We start from the raw sequence: 14789 nt of genomic DNA, 5'->3' as shown, positions 1-14789 counted from the left end.
ATATAATAAAATAAAAATAACACAAAAAATGTTCCGCTCGGAAATTCTTTCATTCCGAGGCAAAAGTTAAGGACTTGAGAGAAAATAGTCGACCGTAAATCCAAAAGGAACGGTCGACGACAAATAATGCCAGAAATATTTAAATACAAAATAAGTTATTGCCATATTATTCACACCGAATTTTTGGGTTCAGTCGTTGAAATCGAGATCTTATTTCCATACCGATCGTTAGCACATTAGAATTGCATTCCTGATCCTATGTGCTTCCATTTTCTCATGCATACATGCAGGACATGCTTTAACTCAGGCATTTTTTTATCAGAATTGATTCTTCCTGGGAAATTGCTTCGAGAGCTTGGCACCGATGCCTAGGTCAACGCTTAGTCAGAATGTCCCTAATCCCAGAGCTTATTCCAGTCAGTTCTGTGAATTATTCAAGTTTGTCGGATTCAGATTCTGATTCAGATCTAGTAGAAATGACTGATGACATGGCGAATGAGACAGGGTTCTCTCAAGCCCAGATAAGGACTATTACTCAGATAATAGCTGCTGCTCTCACCCAGGATAGGGCGCAAAACTAGACTCCTCCTACATCAAGTAACCAGCCTGTGGTTGAGGGGAGATAAATCCCAGAACCTGCCTCAGATACTCAGGCCTCTGCCGCTGATACTGCCCCAGTAGAGACTGATCTAATCAAGCAACTTGCTGAGCTAAAAGACAAAGTTGAGAAAATGTCTGTAGCAAAGGAAAGGGACCCGATTACCAACTTCCATGTAACTGAATATGCCTTGCACCCAATCAGCTCCACTTTGTTCAAAACTTTTAAGCACACTGTGTTTGAGGAAGATAATGACCCGCGGTCCCATCTGTCTGAATTCCTCCGGGTTTCTCAAATGAATCGATACAATGAAGAGGATGTCTTACGGGCATTCCCACAAACACTGCACAAGAGTTATCGGAGGTGGTATGATGGTCTAGATATGGAGACACAGAAGAATTGGGTCAAGTTGCAGACCGCTTTTCTGAAGCACTTTAAGACTTATGATAGTGATGAATTCGGCTTGAGTGATTTGGAGAGTTTGAGACAAGAAAAGGATGAAACTTTCTCAGACTATTATAGGAGGTGGAGAACAAAGCTATTTATGGTCCAGACAAGGCCGAAGGACCAAGAACTGATCAGAATTTTCTGTAGAAGTCTGTTACCCTTCATCAAAGAGAGAATGTTGGCCCAACCTCTCACTAATTTTGCTCTAGTTCAAAGGGCTGATTTGAACATAAAAGAGCTGTATAAGGATGAGAAAAAGAAGAATAGAGGGTTTGGCAACTATCGGACCTCCTATAATGACAGAAATGCCGAAAGAAGCAACCCGAACCAGTCAGGAAGCAGTAACACAGTGGGGGCTGTCAATGAAAGAGTGAGAAGAGAATTCACCGGTCTGGGTAGACCTTTGAGTAGGGTCATGAGATCCTGCATTAAGAACGAAGTGCTTTCCAAGCTGCCAATTAATCCGGCCAAACCTATTCGGGGTAGGTATATGGATCAAAACTGCGACTAACACCAGTGTAAGGGGCACACTACTGATGAGTGTTTCAAGTTGAGGCACGACATTCAAGATTTGATAGACAGTGGAAAGATAACCAAACCCTCTGAGAGGAACAAGCCGAGTACCAAGAACAATCCACTACCTCAATACCAGTACAACTATCCACCCCACAAGTCTCAGTCGGGTGGATCAGTTAATGCAATCGGAAGTGGTCTACCGGAGGAACTGGTATTAGCAGAAGCTGAATGGGAAGAAAGAATGTGTGCAATGCTGAACATATGGGACAATTGCAGCAGCGAGGAAGACGAAGAGAAGAGGCCTGTGAAAAATAGAAATTGAAAAGAGTATCACAATAAAGGTGGGCGAAGTACCAGAGAGTGAAGACGAGCAGATACAGCTCGCAATCCAAAAAAGTCTAGCTGATCAGGAAGAACAGTGGTATTACAACAGTGAGGAGGATGTGAATGAAGTGGGCATCCAAAGGTTAACCCGAAGTGGGCGAGTGTATAATCCTAATAGCAGTGCTCAGTCTAAAGGGAAAGAAGTTGCCACTGATGGAATAAGAAAGAAGACAACAGACAAGGGCGAAGAACAGCCTAAAGAAAAGAAGAAAGAAGAGGAAGTGGGGAAAATGCAAAAGAAGACTGTTGAAATGGGTGAGAGTAGCCAAAACAGAACACCTAGCAGAGTAACGGCCAATTCAGTGTTGAGCGAGTTGCAAAGGACAAAGGCTGATATTTCATTGTGGGATTTGCTAATAGCCTCCAAGGAGCATAGGGAGTCTCTATTGGAAGCCATGACATTTGTGAGAGTGCCTGCCCGGATCCAGAGTGTAGACATGATCAATGTATTGCAACGCAGGATCGGTGAGATTACCTTCTTCGACTCTGACCTTCCTCCGGAAGGAAGGAACCACTTCAAGCCCCTATACATTCAGATTGCTGTCAACGGGCGTGAAACCCGCAATGTAATGGTGGACAAGGGATCGGCTTTGTGTGTGTGCCCATTGAAAATGCTGTCAAAATTCAAGATAGAGGAGTCAGAACTTGAACCATCTAACATGGTGGTCAAAGCATATGATAATACCATGCACAATGCAAAAGGAACTTTCAGAGCGAAGATCTCGACAGGGGATATAGAGAGTTGGGTGGATGTGGTCGTTCTGGATATTCTGGCTAGTTATGCTTTATTATTGGGAAGACCATGGCTTCACCCTCTAGGTGCAATCCCTTCCACCTTGCACAGAAAAGTGAAGGTTCCCTGGGGTACTGAGGTGGTGACCATTAATGCGCAAGAGGATTTGAATGTGGCGGCGGTGGAAGGTCTTGAGTTGACTGTCCCTTTGTCTTGTTTCCAAGTGGCTATGATTGATGTGCCAATTAGTGGGAGTAAGAGTGCAATAAACAGAATGAACCCTTTTTCTAGAAAAATGATGAAAAAGATGCAGTGGCAATATGGCAAAGGGCTAGGCCGGGACTTACAAGGAAGGTTTGAACCTCTGTCGTCAGCGCATGGACAACAAGACTGACGTGGGCTGGGGTATTCAGAAGCAGAAAAAAGAGAAATATGAGATCCAGTCTCCGGTTAGAGAACCAGGTCTGAATCAGATTTTCTTCGTCCCAGAGGCTTCAGGGGAATTTCAGAGTAGGGGAAAGACCTATCCTGGCCTCGAAATCTTCATGACAGACTTTGAGGAGCAATTGATCAAGTCTCCTGAACCTTCCTTCGAACAGTTAGTTGAAGGCACACAATTTATGGTGGGTATGGTTCAAGTGGGCAGTGACACTGAATGGTCACAGAAGATGTCTGAATTTGAAGATTTCCTGGGGATTGGGGATGAAGCTTCCAGAATGGTGCAAGAGCAGAAAGCTAAGGCAAGGATCCTCCAGTCGGTACTAGCAGCTGAAAATGTCGAAGAAGCAGAGGGGAAGGTGATGAAGATGGCAAATCTTGAAGAGGAGAAAGCGAAAGCTACCCCGGAAGCAGAGGAAGCACCAGATGCTGATGAAGTAATCCAAGCAATAAAGAACAATTGTGATGAATGGATCGAATAGGCTATTAATCCTATCTTGTGTTTTTCTGATTATTGTTTTGAGAACAATTTGGATGGTATCCCTTTATTGTTTCAATCAATGGAAGTAAATTTTGATTATTTGTTTTCTTTTTTTCCTAATTGTCATGTTCATGGCATTGATAATACCATGCGCATATTTGACATAAATGCATTGCATCATTTTGCATTTAACTTAAGCACCACTGAAGATCCTAAAATAATCAAAATCGGATCGGACTTTAAGCCTGAACTTAGACAGGATCTTCAAGAATGTCTTAAAAGAAATTCAGAGGTATTTGCCTGGAGCTACGCTGACATGCCAGGAATCAACAGATCAATTGCAGAACACTTCATTCCTACTGACCCCAAGTATTAAGCCAGTGAAGCAGAAGAGGAGATGGGTCAGACCAGAATGGCAGGATAAGATCAAGGCCGAAGTCCAGAAACAGTTGGATGCAGGATTCTTAGAAGTAGTACACTATCCGGAATGGCTGGCAAATATAGTCCCTGTGCTGAAGAGAGATGGGAGGATAAGAGTTTGTGTTGATTATAGGGACCTAAATAAAGCCTCACCTAAAGATGACTTTCCACTTCCGCACATAGATGTTTTGATTGACAGTGCTGCCGGGATAGGATGTTATTCTATCATGGACGGATTCTCCGGATACAACCAGGATGGTCTTAGTTGACAAGCACAAGACTGCCTTCACCATAGATTTTGGGACTTTTTGCTTCAGAGTGATGCCATTTGGACTGAAGAATGCTAGGGCGACATATCAGAGGATGGCTACAACATTATTTTATGATATGATCCATAAAGGATTGGAAGTATATATAGATGATATGGTGATCATGACAAGAACACAGGAAGAGCACGCAGAGATGCTAGAAAAGTTCTTTGCACGGGTTAAGCAATACAACCTAAGACTCAATCCCAAAAAGTGCGTATTCGGAGTAACAAAAGGGAAGTTGTTGGGTTTTGTTGTAGGACCTAACGGGATTGAGGTTGACCCCGACAAAATAAAAGCCATTCAGGATATGGAACCGCCAAGAACGGAACGTCAGGTGAGAAGCTTCTTGGGTAAAATTCAGTACATCAGCAGGTTTATTTCGAGGTTATCCATCACTTGTGCTCCAATCTTCAAGCTACTTAAGAAGAGTCAGCCAGTTAAATGGAATGAGGACTGCCAGAAAGCCTTTGATCACATAAAGAAGTATTTGATGAATCCACCAGTGCTGAGTTCGCCTAGACCAGGAGAACCTCTGATCCTGTATTTGTCTATAAAGGATGCAGGAGTTGGAGCAATGTTGGCACAGCCGGACGCTGCTGGAGTAGAAAAGGCCATCTACTACATCAGCAAGAAACTACTGCCTATCGAGGAGAAGTACAATTTGGTGGAGAAAACGTGTATGGCAGTAGTGTGGTCGATAAAGAAGTTGAGGCCTTACTTTGATTCCTTCAGGGTCACTTTCATTTCCAAAATTGATCCTATGAAGTATCTGCAGAGAACGCCTACTCTAGAAGGACGGCTGTCCAAATGGCTAATTCAGATGTCTAGTGTGGATGCAGAGTTCGTAATGAAGAAAACGGTCAAAGGATGGGTTGTGGCAGAGTTCCTAGCTGAAAACCCCATTGTAGATGATGAGTCATGGGAATTGGAGTTTCCAGATGAACACTTGCTGTGTGTTGAAACAGGGGCTTGGAAGTTGTACTTTGATGGATCAGCCAACAGAAATGGAGCCGGAGCCGGAGTCGGTATTGTAATAGAAGCACCTAATGGCGAGGTCACAATGATGTGCAAGAGATTATTATTTCCGGTCACCAACAACATGGTCGAATATGAAGCGTGCATCATGGGAATGGAAGCTCTTCTTGCATCCGGTGCTAAGGAAGTCGAGGTGATAGGAGATTCATTATTGGTTATCGAGCATGCTAACGAGAGATGGAAAGTGGAAGAAGAAAGATTGAAGCCCTATGTCGAATACTTGTTGAAGAAGGCAGCACTCTTTGATAAGATCACCTTCACTCATATAGGAAGAACCTATAACAGAATTCCGGATGCCTTGGCAAACTTAGCATCAGCTTGGCAGGATTTGAGTAAAGTTCCAAAGAAGCCATTTATCATTACTGTGGCAAATATCCCGTGCTATGAAGAACATTTTGTAAATCAGGTCGAGTCGGAGGAAGAACCCTGGTTTACGGATATTCTGCGGTATATGAAAGACAGTACTTTTTCTGATGATGCTACAAAAGAAGACCGTTCAGTCTTAAGAAAAATGGCTCTGAATTACGTCCTGGCTGACGGGGAACTTTATAGAAGAGCTTGGGACGGGATGTTGCTAAGATGCGTAAGTAAGAAAGAAGGAGAAGGAATAATGAAAAAAATCCATGAGGGAGTTTGCGGTACTCATTTGAGCGGCATGAGCTTAGCCAGAAAAATCATGAGGCAAGGTTATTTTTGGATGCAGATGGAAGGTGACTGTGTCAATTATGTACGGCATTATAAAGCCTGCCAATACCATGATAATAAAAACCATTTACCTGCTGTTGAACTCCATCCGACAGCTCCCTTTTGGCCTTTTTCCGCATGGGGTATAGATATCATCGGCAAGATCACACCAGCAGCATCGAACGGTCATCAGTATATATTGGTTACAGTGGACTACTTCTCTAGATGGATCGAGGCTCAATCCTACAAAACTTTGACCGCTAAGCATGTGGCTAGATTCATTGAACAGAACATTTTCTGTCGCTATGGTGTCCCCCATCACATAGTTACAGACAATGGTTCTCATTTTCAAGCAGATGTTGGTTAGTTGCTATATAGGTATAAGGTTGAGCATCACCATTCTTCTCCTTATCGCCCTCAAGCTAATGGTGCAGTAGAAGCTGCGAATAAGGAGATTAAAAGAATCTTGTCCAAGATGTGCGAGAAGTATAGAAGCTGGGCTGAGAAACTTCCTTTCGCGCTCTGGGGGCATTGTACTACCTTCAAGTCAGTGAATGGAGCTTCTCCCTTTGAACTTGTATACGGGATGGAGGCAGTGTTACCGATAGAGCTCAAAAAGAAGTCTCTCAGAGTTCTTGTGGAAGCTGGTCTAACCGAGAAAGAATGGGTCAAGAAAAGGTATGAGGATCTAGCGCTTTTGGATGGAAGAAGATTGAATGCTCGATTCCAGGATCAGATGAGAAAGAGAAGGATTGCTCGTTTCTACAACAAACGGGTACATCTAAGGGCTCTAAAGAATGGAGATTTGGTACTGATCAGATTGTTGGATCATGAAGCCCATAATCATCCTGGTGGGAAATTCAAACCCAACTGGCATGGACCATTCAGAATTCAGAAGCTATTAGCTAAAGGTGCCGCTGAATTAATCACCATGGAAGGGAAGCCTGTCAATCGGATTGTCAATCAGGACCAAATGAAAAGATTCTATGTCTAAAATGATGATTTCGATTTAAAAAAAAAAAAAAAGAAGCTAAGTTGAAAACCCGAAAGGGCGGCTTAGGCAAGAAATGAGCTCGCTAGGTTGAAAACCCAAAAGGGTGGCCTAGGCAAAAGTTAGAGCATAATAAATAATGATAAAAATAAAAAGATTTTTGGGATTAACGCGTGGTGCTTAGTTTAAATGTGAAATCTATGCCATGCGTTCGTGACAAATTTGTGAGTGGTTGCTCAATGCCATCAACTTGACTAGAAGGAGAATAAGTGAATGAATAGTTAGAATAAATGACCATTGTATTAAAATAAGTCTTCTTTACTTCTGCATAATGTTGAAAAGAAGTAAGATTAATAAAGGGTTTGAATTTCAAAATTTTTCTCCTTTTGTTTCGGGGACATGGTTAAAGAATGCAAGACCTTCCTCTCTGTTTATCTGATCAAGATTGACTCACCTATTTCGAAAATGTTCTGGCTGTTGGTCCTGCCTAAGTGATGAATTCTTTTAAAACATTGATCAGGAGAACGAATACCATTTTCTCAGTGATTTCCTTGGAAAGATCAATAAAACCATGGATAAAAACCTTAGTACTCAGTAGGTTCATGCATACATAAAGAAGTTACATATGTTGTCTTTATTTGATCTTTGCAGGTAATAAAATAGTCACCCCATTCTTTTTGTCTCCTAATGTAAGTGATATGTGCATAAATTGTCACTTTTATTCTTAATATTTTTGGTATTTTTGAGTTGTTGTCAAGCTTAAATCAGTTGGTTGAACAATTTTTATCAATTAGACATGATCTAAGTTATTTTGAGGTATACCATTTAATTGAGGAATTTTCAACATTGTTAATATTTTGACCATTGTTTGCTTCTTCAGGCATAACTGAATGTATAGATGTTCAAATTGATTGATTTATGATTCGTTGGAATGATAGAAAGGAGCTCTACAAAATTTTAAGAGGAGGCAAGATTCAATTCAGCCTTGAAATTCATCAAAAAGAGCTCTAATTCTAGAACAGATGTCATGAATGAACATGCATGAACGGGTTTTATTGTTTAAGACATATCTGGAGCTCCAAGAGTCAAAATTAGTTCATCCCAGGCCCATTTGAATCTTAGAAGACGGACCTATAGTTGCTGTGAAGACAACTAAATGAAGTGAGGTCGTTTTGATTGTCAAAAATGCCATAAAAGATCACGTTTTGAGCAGAAATATCTGCTTCAACCTGATTTGGTTTTTAGGACGTATCTTCTGCTGTGAGTGTCCGTTTTGGGCGAGCCTTAGTTCGTTAGAAAGGTGAGAAGGAGATCTGAAAGTTTGTTGAAGAAGTCAAAATCAGATTCGAAAAGAAAGTTACTGCAAAATGGGAGAGAAATCAAAACAATAAAGATTTCTGTTGACTGTTTATTTTTTCCCATGTGATTAGAGATTCTTTGGGTCTTTTGAGAGGCTATATATAGTTGCAATTCTGGAGCAGCAGAGGCACGTTCTTTCTTCCCACATGGATCACCATCTCATTTGAGAGTTTGTTTTGTTTTCTTTTGTTTTAGTGATTGAAAGGCATGAATATGAGTGACTAATTTTTTTAGTTCAATTCAAGGCATTCAAATTCCATATGTATATTTGTAAGACTTGTTCTTTATTTAAATGATTGTTCTTTGAATATCTATTGTTTCTTATAATTAATGTGTTAATTCTATTGGGTGATTTGCTAAAAAGGCCTATTAGTTAATTATTTAATAGGATTAAGTGCTATTTCATCTTCATAATCCGTAATTGTTGTGAAAGATTGAGTGTTAGTAGCAATTAGATTTTACTGATTATGTTTCAAGTTTTCAGTAATAATCTAAAGAAACAATAGGGTTGAATTAAATAATTTATGCTTTTTAAATTATTGTTCAAATTTAACTACTTCCTATCCTTACTGCTTTTATTAGATCGAAAAGGATTGCTTAATACCTGCTCATTTAATAATTAGAGTTAATAAGGGTGTTGGGCTCAAATTAACTGTAATAGGGAAGTCAGGGAATTTATCATGCTTGTTGGTAAGTTTCAGTTAAGTATTCAAAGAGTAATTCATTCAAAATTTGTCTGTGATCATTTATACATTGGATTATAAATTGCCTTGAATTGAATGTTTATTAGATTGAGTTTCAATTTAATTTTAATAGTTAGTTTTATTTTGATTTCTAAGTGAATTTTCAAAAGCCAAACCCCCTTTTTCTCTTTACAAAATATCACAAAATTTAAGATTTCAGTCTCTAGGGTTCGACCTGAATTTACCACTTATGCAATTAAAATTCAGTAATTAATTTTCAGTAGAATCGACAACCATCAAATTTTTGGCGCCGCTGTCGGGGACTGAAAGATTATTATATTTTGTGTTTTTATTTTGTTAAAATAGTTTTCTTACCTTTGTGTAGTGTTGTGGTTTCAAGTTTGTGGTAAAATTTGTAGAATTGAAGGAGAATTGAAGTCATTTGGTTTATGACAAGAAGTTCTCAATCTGGTGAAATTATTTTTGATCCTGAAGTAGAAAAAACAACTAAACGTTTGAGAAAATTAGCTAAAAAAGCTAAACAAGCTAATTTGAGTCAAGCCTCATCTGAACGGACGATTACTGATAGTTCAAACAATTCTCCGAGGGAATCAATTTCAGATTCAGATTCTGAAATTAATACCATGGCTACCAGAACCTTGAAAGAATTGGCTACACCTGACCTAAATCAGCAACCTTTGTGCATTCAATTTCCTACTTTAGATGTTGCTTTTGAATTAAAATCTGGACTAATCCATTTGTTGCCTAAGTTCCATGGTCTTTCAGGTGAAGATCCACATAAGCATTTAAAAGAGTTTCACGTGGTGTGTTCTAGTATGAAACCTCAGGGAGTTTCAGAGGAGCAAATTAAGCTTTGAGCTTTTCCTTTCTCATTGGAAGATAAAGCTAAGGATTGGTTGTATTACCTTCCTTCTGGATCTATCAACTCATGGAATGAGATGAAGCGAATGTTTCTAGAGAAGTACTTTCCTGCTTCAAGGGCTACCAACATAAGAAAAGAAATCTGTGGCATTCGACAATACAATGAAGAGAGTTTGTATGAGTATTGGGAACAGTTCAAAAAGCTTTGTGCAAGCTGCCCTCACCATCAAATTAGTGAGCAACTTTTGATCCAATATTTGTATGAAGGACTTCTACCAATGGACCGTAGCATGATAGATGCTGCTAGTGGAGGGGCTTTGGTTGACAAAACACCGGAAGATGCAAGGAGGTGTGAACCCCTCCCCGAAAATATCACTAATGCAAATGCATATGACTGGATGTGACTAAGGGAAGAAATGCACGTGAATGTATGAGTCGCCACCTTGTTTAATTATTTTAGGGTAAACTAGGAAAAACCCTAAGTGACTCCAATTTTAATTAACCTAGTTACTAGATTAATTAGCCCAATGTCTAAGGCATGGTCTTCGAACCCGAGGTGGATCCCGAGACTATGTCATGCTGATGAAACTAACCTAAGAATGAATGTTTTTGCACGGAAGATGAAATAATTTAGACCAATGAAAAAGACGTTTATGTGATTCGACTTGCCGCCCGGGGTTAGATCCCGAACGTGCCTACGTACTTCCGTTTTGAATGGAAGATCAAAGTCAACGTAGTTCGATAGGCCTCTTCTAGAGGGCTTTTGATGGGATGCTTTATGCATGAGTGTGTGTATGCTTTGTGCATTTTTGTTTAGGCATTTTGCCACAGAATTTGATTTGTTTCAGGCACTTGGTGCCAAAAATGTTGATTTGAGGCTTTTTGCCAAAAGAAAGGATTTGGGCTTATTCTTGCCAAAAGGTAAGTTGGGCTTATTTGTTTGCCAAAGATTAATTGGGCTTATTATTGCCAAAAAATTGATTGCTTAGGCGATTGTCGCCAAAATTGAATGGTTTAAGGCTTTTTAGCCAAAATGAATTGATTTTAGGCAATTGTTGCCAAAAGTTGAATTAAGGCTTTTAGCCAAAATGAATGGATTTAGGCAATTGTTGCCAAAGGTTGATTTAAGGCTTTTAGCCAAAAGAATTTAATTTAAGCGATTTGTCGCTATAAAAATAGTTAATTTTCACTTATAGACAATTTGTTTGTCTAAAGCGATTAATTAAAGGCTTCTAGCCAAATTTCTTTGATTTATGCGATTTGTCGCTATGCAAGATTAACTTTTCACTTATAAGCAATTTATGGGCTTTAAAGTGATCAATTAAATTGAAATATAGGCAATTTATTGCCATAAAAAAAAACGTGTTTAAGTAGGACCTTTTAGTCACAATCATTGATTAACTGGACTTAGGCCAAGAACTGTTCGAAATAAAGGCAATTTCACCATAGTTATTGATTAACTAGGCTTCTATAGCCAATATTGTCGGATTTAAGCTTTTAATACCATGATTATTAATTAACCGGGCATCTAAGCTTAATTTTATTTAATTGAGGCAATTTGTTTGCCTAGTGGATGATATGAATGCATTCATGCAGTTATAGAATTAGGAGGAGTAGAAGAGAAGCATGCATGTAATGCTAAAGTTAGATAGACAAAGTTTAGTTTGTGTACCTGATTTAGTCGACGGCCACTTCTTAACTCCAGGTTAAGCTCCTCGTTAAGGGAAATATTAATTAAATTGGAAATTTAATGACCACCTAATAGAGCAAGAAAGCAAATGAAAGCTAACTAAAATAAAATAAAAATGCAGAAAGCGATAAAAGAATCGCAAAGAGCGCAAAGGGAGAAGAGAGGTCCGTCAACACAGACTGTGTGTCTCAATGGAGCCCCCAGGGCCTCTTTTTATAGAAAAAAAACGTGCCCCTGGGCGCGTCTGCCCGCCCTCGAGGGCGGGCATGTCCGCCCTGCCTGGGCGGTCATGTCCGCCCACTCTGGGCGGGCATGTCCGCCCTGCCTGGGCGGTCATGTCCGCCCGCTCTGGGCGGGCATGTCCGCCCGGCCTGGGCGGTCATGTCCGCCCGCTCTGGGCGGGCATGTCCGCCCGGCCTGGGCGGTCATGTCCGCCCGATCTGGGCGGGCATGTCCGCCCGGCCTGGGCGGTCACGTCCGCCCGATCTGGGCGGGCATGTCCGCCCGGCCTGGGCGGTCACGTCCGCCCGCTCTGGGCGGGCATGTCCGCCCGGCCTGGGCGGTCATGTCCGCCCGCTCTGGGCGGGCATGTCCGCCCGGCCTGGGCGGGCATGTCCGCCCGGCCGGGGCGGGCATGTCCGCCCACTCTGGGCGGGCATGTCCGGCCGGCCTGGGCGGGTATGTCCGCCCACTCTGGGCGGGCATGTCCGCCCTCTCTGGGCGGGCATGTCCGCCCAGGTTGGGCGGGCGTGTCTTTTTTTTCGCTCCGGAGGCTTTTCCGGGAGTTCCGGAGTTCCAAAAAATATTCCAAGACCAGTTCCGTGATCCTCGTAATTTTTTGGACATTTCAAGTACCATATTGGCACACTTCTGGTGAACTTTCTTAATGACCTCCGGTCCAACCGGACTGTTTACAGTCCGAAAGAATTGGTTCTTTGAGCCTCAAAATTTAGGTGTTCACAGTTGCCCCCCCACCGGCAACCGTAAAAGATGTTTTACGGGTGTTGGTGGTTGTCTGAAAACTAAATTTTGTAGGCGAAAATTAGACGCGTCAAAAGGACCCGCCTTTTGGCTATTTGCTTATAAATAGCTCAAAAACTCATTATTTCATTCACTTTTCACTCTCCAAATCAAAAGCGTTCTTTCAAATTCTCTCAACTTCCTCATCATGGCTTCCCCAAACTATAGCAGCGACGAGGACTTGCTAGAGTCTCTAGGAATCCCTGTGGACGATGTCAATCTTGCGGCGGACGCTGACACTCACGCTTCCATGACCGGCATCTTTGCCCAGGTAAGCTCCCTTCGCTTCTGTACTTTTGGGCCTTAGGCCAAGTGTGAATTTTTTGGGCCTTAGGCCAAATTATGATTTTCGGGCCTTAGGCCAAATCGTGACTTTTTGGGCCTTAGGCCAAATTCTGATTGAATCTTACCACTTTTATTAGTATGCTTGCTGGGGAAGAATTAGGATATCTTTTAGTTAGGAACCAAAGGATAACCTTAAACTGTTTCACTTCTAGGATGCATACATTAGGCTGGACGTGGGTGAGTCCTCTATTGCTGAGATCCCATTTGACATACTTGATCATAATAACCCGGTCGGAGCCATCGTTGGCCCCTCTCACTTGGACTTCTTAAGAAACCTCGAGCTGGGTAGGCAGAACTACAGGAGCTTACTGGGTGCGTTGGCTGAGAGGTGGTGGGATACCACCAACACTTTCCACTTCTCTTGGGGCGAGATGACGATGACCCCAACTGACTTTTCATTGATTTCTGGGATTCCTTTTGGTACTCGGCCGATCGAGCTGTATGACGATTGGAGGACTACGGTTACCCCTGACCGAATGACGGAGCTAATAGGGATTGACCTCCCCCGGATTGTTAGACCCAACCATTCCTCCCCCGATCTGAGTGTTTCGAGGCGCTGGTTATCCTCCCAGGCCCCTGGCATTTATGCCCGACATAGGCAGGGAGAGCTAACGGCTACCCAGGTAGCCAGATTCACTCTGTTGCTGTTGTTTGCTTCATCTTTCTGGTCTAACAGAAAAGAGGGGTTTAATCCCTCTATACTGAGGAGTTTGGAGGACTTGGCCCACCTCACTGAGTATGACTGGGCCGGTGCTATTCTGAGTCGCATGTACGATGATATGTGCGGTCTGAGTCGAGGTCACTGCAGGCTCAGTGGGACCTACTATTTCTGGGAGGTAATGTAAAGAATATATTTTCATTCTATGCCCTCTCTCTTTTCTTCTTTTTCTCTCTTTTTTGTTGCTTTTTATTATTAATCCTCTCCTTCCTTGTGCAGGCTTGGGCCTTTGAGTATTTTCCTTATATCCGCCCTGAGCTAGCCCATACTGATCTTGGGCTAGGGTTGGTACCTTTAGCTTGGAGATGGTACCGAGCTAATCAACAGCCTGTTCTACGCCGGAAGCCCTTAGGGGATCTGCGGTGCTTCTTCGATACTTGTACCATAGGGCAGGCGAGTGCATTCATGCTTTTCTCTTGGTTATGTGAAAAATAAAAAAGATTTATTAACACATTTGCTTTTCTTACATAGGTTGAAGTAGGGGCGATGGGCACCCGACTCCAACACTGGATTGAGGTGGAGCCTCGTTTCAGGCGATCAGAAGCTCTGTCTCGGCGGCGGTTTGTGTTATCACATCCTGTTCTGAGACGTTACTACCTGGGTGAGCGAGTGGACTTCCAGGTTAGGGGCTGCCGCTCTGTTCCTCTTCCTCCCCCTGAGGACATGCGAGCGGGCAAACAAATGATTCTTACAGATGTCCATACTGAGGGTATCCCGCACATGGATTTGATCCAGGGTGGAGATTATGACGAATTCTGCCAGGTGTTTCTGATGCGGCCCATCGGCTCCAGGTTTGACAGTCTCCCGAGGCCGACTCCTTCCCAGCCGCTTGGCACCCGTTCCTCTCGGGCTTCAGGTTCTTCGGCCAGGACTCCAAGGAGGAGGCCTGTGACCCAGCCTTCTTCTTCTACTCCGGTGGAAGGTCCGTCTCGAGTTGGCCCTAGCCATTCAGTTGGTGCCTTCAGGATTCCCCAGGCTATTTCAGAGGCTACTAGGCCTGTCCATCCGGGCTTGGCCAATTTGCACCTTCCATACAACATTTCCTATTATACTC

At 42.3% G+C, this 14789-nt stretch overlaps 1 non-coding gene and 1 pseudogene across 1 annotated transcript; one reads left to right on the top strand and one right to left on the bottom strand.

Annotated features, from left to right (window-relative positions):
- Nucleotides 1–9529: 9529 nt before the first annotated feature.
- The window catches only part of LOC149497612 (uncharacterized), a 32078-nt pseudogene continuing 26818 nt past the window's right edge, over nt 9530–14789 (top strand).
- LOC119370284 (small nucleolar RNA R71) lies at nt 10088–10194 on the bottom strand. Its single transcript, XR_005177840.1, has one exon. It is a non-coding gene; the product is annotated as a small nucleolar RNA R71 (small nucleolar RNA).

This window comes from Jatropha curcas, chromosome 3 (genome assembly GCF_041381405.1).
Source record: "Jatropha curcas cultivar XTBG-Jc1 chromosome 3, XTBG_Jcur_1.0, whole genome shotgun sequence".
Classification (NCBI taxonomy): Eukaryota; Viridiplantae; Streptophyta; class Magnoliopsida; order Malpighiales; family Euphorbiaceae; genus Jatropha; species Jatropha curcas.
This window is presented reverse-complemented; position numbering and strand designations above follow the sequence as displayed.